Source organism: Lepidochelys olivacea, assembly GCF_965140295.1.
Source record: "Lepidochelys olivacea isolate rLepOli2 genome assembly, chromosome: 10".
In the NCBI taxonomy this organism is placed as follows: Eukaryota; Metazoa; Chordata; order Testudines; family Cheloniidae; genus Lepidochelys; species Lepidochelys olivacea.
In genome coordinates this window covers 83408973-83415091 of record NC_140420.1, presented here as the reverse complement: position 1 = coordinate 83415091, position 6119 = coordinate 83408973, and positions in this window count along the sequence as shown.

Genomic DNA, 6119 nt, shown 5'->3' with positions numbered 1-6119 from the left:
TGTTGAATGAAATAAAGATTCTTTCTCTCTCTCTCTTTTTTTTTTTAAATTTATGGATATTTTTGGTTGATTTTGATTTTTTAGTCTTTTATCTAGATGTGCAATCAGTCTCCTATTTGAAAGGAACTTCCCCCAAACTAGCCATTTGAAATATTTCTTATTATTTTTAACAATTAAAATGTGAGAAGGCAAATTTTGGAAATCATAGCAGTAGAGAGTTGAGTATTAAATCTTTCCCCCACCAACAGGAACTTCCATAGTGGTGTTTAGGATTATATGATACATCTATATAATCATGAGTAAATTTCAAATGTACATAAAACAAAGAAATGGCCTATGAAATCCTTAATTAACATTTTGCTGTTTTCAATTCACCTGAATCGATTTGTGAACCTTGAAAAGATTTGCCATTAAGTTCCAGCTAGCTGTATGCAGATTGATGCCTTGCTGTTTCTACTTGCATTTGATTCATGGATTAGGAAAAAAGAACCTTCTGTTTGCAAGTGTTCAGTTCTTTCAGCCACGGAAGTTGTTTGTGGGCTAAATCTGATGCAGTAATTTTTTTAGGTAATATTTTTTTAGCAGAAATCAGAGCAGTTCTATAATCAGAGCCCACTACTTCATCATATCAAATAATGCCCAGAAAGATCAGACTGGCTACTTCACAATAAAAACTTGAAGTTTTACTTTCCAAACCATGTTGTTTACAGCACCTGCACCCGCTCCCCAAACAAAACAACCTCCTCTCCCCACAAATAACAGGAGAAACTCACTCTACATGAAGAAAAGGAGTACTTGTGGCACCTTAGAGAAGTCTCTAAGGTGCCACAAGTCCTCCTTTTCTTTTTGCGAATACAGACTAACACGGCTGCTACTCTGAACCCTGTCACTCCACATGGAGTGCTGTCCAATACACAAACTAAAATGACTGGAAAGACAAACAAATGGGGCTAGATCTCCTTTTCCTCTAGCAAGCTCCCAAGGACACGACAACCTGACTGCTCAGGTTGTGTGCTGGGATTTTGGGCTAACAAGCAAAATAGCTAACGTACAACCACAAGGAGTTTTAACGAGTTCAAGAATCACTGAATTTTATTACAAAGCTTTTCCAACTCATTTGTCAATGAAACAATGTATCCACTACAAAACACAGTGCATGAGAATGTTGCAGCGTTCAGTAGCGTGAGGATTTACTTATTTTGATTTCCTGAGTCTCTGCTTTGCGGTTTGAAAGGCGGTGTGTTCTTTTCTGATCTCTCGTTCAGTGCAGTGGGGTTGTTTTGGGATCACTACCCAGTCTGGAGCCCATCGGACCTGACAGAATGGTATTCATTAGAACCATGATTTGTTTATTACATGACTGACCTCTGGAAAGGCCAATGAGTTTCAAATCAGAGCCCAATCACAGCAGCTGAGGATTGGGCTGCATATGATCTCCTAATTCCAGCTCTGATCAGTGCTGTGATAACTACTGTCTTAAAGTGAAAAATCCAGAGGATTTGGACAAAAATAGTGTGCCCGCTTGCTTGCTCAGAGGATATGTTTGCAGCTGGGATTGAATTTCTAGGGCTTGCTGCAGTGGCATCATCAAACTCCATGAAAACTGAGCACAGTAGAAATGCCCTGATAGAAAATTTCTGAGATCAGATGTGTGGATGATCATGAGGTAAATGCAGACCCAGCTTTTCTTAACAGGCAGCTCTTGAGGTGACTATCCAGGGAAATACTGAGCTCAGCTTTGCCTCATGAGCACTTACCAATGTATAAGCACAATATTTGAATTCATATTTAGTGAGGCTAATCCAAGGACACATTTAAAAGACTTGCCCTGTGCTTTTGTCTCTTGTATTTACCATACATTCTGTTTCCTGAAACAGCCATGTGTATTATGAACTTCTTCAAAGCCTCGTCCAGCTATTATTTTCCATTTCATTTACAGTTTCCTTCATGGCAACCTGCCCAATTATTTGTGCTTCCGTGGTTCATAGGTACAGCAGCAAAAGGAGGTGAGGAAATAGCCTTAGGGCCTGATCTGAGGCCCTTTGAAGCCAATGGTAGTCTTTCCATGTGGCTTTGGCTCAGGCCCTATGTGGGTAATGAGTTGTTTTTTGCTACCTAGTGACATTTTGGCACATTGCTAATAATATAACAATGCAGCATCACAACTGGACTATGAACAATAGTAACAGTCTACAGAGAGCAGAGGAGGGAAGAGCTGGTCCCTTAAGACATAATAGGAAGCCTAAATTTAAAACTAAAAAGAACTTAGAATGTCTCAATGGCCCTGGACATTTGCTGTTGGATTTCCTCTGGTCTATGGGAAACTGAAGGGTGGTGCTTATACAATTAGGTTATGAATGCTATGTGAACTTACTAGCTAAATAATTACTTGTTTTTTCACCCCCGCCCACTACGCTAGGTTCTTTTATTACTATGTCTCTGTTTGCCAGGCAGGTTTTGTTCTCCTCCAATGGCCTAGTCTAACTCCTTTTCAATGTCAGTGGAGACACACCCATTGCTTTCAGTGGAGGGTGGCTCAGGAGCTAAACATTTTGGGTGAAATGCCCTTGACTTCAACAGTGCCAAGATTTCACCCTTTAATGCTCTGTACGGTGTTAAGCATTCAAGGTGCACCAACCAGGTGGTCGAAAAGACCCCAGAGAGTCAGTTTACCTTGGTTATTGGTTTGACAATACAGAAATACTAGTGCCGAAGCAGGAGGGGTATGCTGAGTGCCCACACAGAGGGGGTATGCTGAAATAACTAATCTGGAATAATTATTCTGGAATGGCTATTTTAGTAAATTTCCAAATGTAGACAAGCTCTCATGGGTGAAATCTTAATATCCTAAATGTGGTTTCAGAGTAGCAGCCGTGTTAGTCTGTATCCGCAAAAAGAAAAGGAGGACTTGTGGCACCTTAGAGACTAACAAATTTATCTGAGCATAAGCTTTCATGAGCTAAATCTGATGAGGTGAGTTGTAGCTCATGAAAGCTCATGCTCAAATAAATTTGTTAGTCTCTAAGGTGCCACAAGTCCTCCTTTTCTAAATGTGGTTTGTGACTCCCCGAAGAGAAAGCTGAGAGTTTGATAGTGTGTCTTCTTTCAGCCAAGTCATTTGGAGATATTTGTATCCTTTTTTCATATATATTTTCATCAGACTCTAAAATGAGACACTACAACAGGTCCTCCAGCAACCTGCTCTACCAAGAACATGTTGTTGTGGACATGGTCTTCCAGGTGTAAGAAATAACGTCTTGAAACTCCACCCACTGGGGTGAAATACCCTTGATTATTCTATAAAACAGGCATGGAATCAAATGGAGGTGAAAGTAACAAAGTTATGTAGGAAAAATATGAATTCCCACCTATGTCGTCAGCAAGACTAGACTCTGTGCAGCATCCCACAGTAAGCATCCCTACACCCACCTTCTCAGAGCAGGAGTCCTTCTTCTCAGAGCATAAGAACCCCAGTAATTTGGGGTTCTTATGGTCACTAAGCCACAACAGAGCAGAACCAGGGGCTTGGCTACATCAAAGAATTGGCATATGGAAGAGATTTAAAGAGCTGTTTTACAGCAAAGCAATGAGCTAGAACACATTTCCAAGAGGAGCTGGAGTCAGGTAGTATTAGGATATTTCAGTAAAAAGTGGATGGCCTGGGGTTTAAAATTAAAAGGGAACTATTGGGCTTGGAGCCTAGGAATAGCTGACCAGTCTGACTGCCTTGACAGGAGGCTGGGAGGGGATTTTACAGTGACCCTCCTCCCCACATTGGCTATGAGATTTTCTTTGCACAGGAGTTGTTTTCTGACACCACTTTTTTTTTTTTTAGGTTTTATAACACGAGGCTGGAGACAGCAGAGCTTCCAGACAGGTCCCTGGGCTGCCTCTGTTCCTCCTCTGTTATGTAAGGGTCACATGATCCATTTCCAATCAGGAAGCAAAAATGTGTCCCATCCATTCCCTGTCCAAGCCCTTTATAATAGCCACTGGCTCCCAATACACTGCAAAATTCCTGCCTTAGAAGAGAGAGACTACTTTCCATTCATGTACAGTGGAAAATGTCAGTGAAATGTAATCCAAGCAAGAGTACCCCAAAGATGTTCACAGTAGTTTCAAGTGACACACGTGAGTAGGTACTAAGATAGATCCTCCATCCTCATCCCATATTACAGCCTAAACTCAGCTGCTGCAAATGAAATATTGCACTTCAGGAGAGGAAGGTTGGAAGGAAAAGCAAAGAACTGGGAACTTCTTTGTGCCGGTTAGACTATTGATTCAAATGGAGGCAGGATCAAGCCCATTATTGCAGCAGGGATTCTGTGGGCAGTGGGTGCTAGGCCTGGAGATTTTTCCTTTTTCTCTGCCCTTTAAGATCAGTGGAAGTTTGCTATTGACTTCAACGGCAACAATCGTGGGCCAATATCCTTCTTGTACAGATGAGTAGGAACCAACCTTCCCCACCCCTCATCTTTGGTGGTTAGTATAAAATGGAACCAGTATCTGAATCAACCTGTATTTTTGCCACCCAGTTTTGCCCATTATAGAGTTAGGACAAAAGTGAAACCTTTTATCCAAAGCCTCTTTCCCCATAAGCTGTGGTAGTCTGGGACAAAATAGACCCTAATTCAAACCATCTCTATACTTGAATTTGCAAAACCCAACCTCCAGGGTTCATCTCTAATGACTTTCCTGGTGGACTTTGTACCTCACCTAACATAAAAAGAGGCTACACAGCTATTTCCTTCCCCTTCTGCGAGTGCTCGGCAGGGATTCACACATGGAATTTTATGTAGGGTTTTTTCATATCTATTTTATGCTTTAGCACAAGCTTTGTTTTTTGTTTTTGTTTGTTTTTAGATAGTAATATTAACAGTCAAGGTTTACAATACATTAATGCTTTAGATGCCAAGACCACATTAGATTTGGCTTTGTTCTTGAAACGGGTAACTTCCTCCCCTGATCGTAGCTCCTGAACTGATTGCAGCATCACATGCAAAGAATTACATTTCCCTCATCTTGCAAAGGAGTCAATGCTGCCCTGCAGGCGACATCAGTGGCTGTGCCCGACATTTCTGTAACTGTGTTTGTGTTTTTCTTTGATTGGATTCTTCACATAAACTGGCCATTGCTGTTTCAGTATTCAGCCCCTGGCCGTAAAGAGATGCCACAAGGGTAGAGAAATGGCACACACCCTCTAATCCTGATAGTGTCGTGCTGATGGTAATTTCTCCTCCTGAAGGTCAAAACAGCAGACTGGACTTCTACATAGAGTGCTTCCGCTGACGTGCATGGGCTGAAATTGTGGAAAAGCAGCATCACTTGCCCCATAACCTCAGCCATGCGGAACGCAATGCCATCCACAGCCTCAGAAACAACTCTGACATCATAATCCAAAAGGCTGACAAAGGAGGTGCTGTTGTCATCATGAATAGGTCGGAATATGAACAAGAGGCTGCTCGGCAGCTCTCCAACACGAGTTTCTACAAGCCATTACCCTCTGATCCCACTGAGAGTTACCAAAAGCAACTACAGCATTTGCTCAAGAAACTTCCTGAAAAAGCACAAGATCAAATCCGCACAGACACACCCCTGGAACCCCGACCTGGGATATTCTATCTACTACCCAAGATCCATAAACCTGGAAATCCTGGGCGCCCCATCATCTCAGGCATTGGCACCCTGACAGCAGGATTGTCTGGCTATGTAGACTCCCTCCTCAGGCCCTACGCTACCAGCACTCCCAGCTACCTTCGAGACACCACTGACTCCCTGAGGAAACTTCAATCCATCGGTGATCTTCCTGATAACACCATCCTGGCCACTATGGATGTAGAAGCCCTCTACACCAACATTCCACACAAAGATGGACTACAAGCCGTCAGGAACACTATCCCCGATAATGTCACGGCTAACCTGGTGGCTGAACTTTGTGACTTTGTCCTTACCCATAACTATTTCACATTTGGGGACAATGTATACCTTCAGATCAGCGGCACTGCTATGGGTACCCGCATGGCCCCACAGTGTGCCAACATTTTTATGGCTGATTTAGAACAACGCTTCCTCAGCTCTCATCCCCTAAAGCCCCTACTCTACTTGCGCTATATTGATGA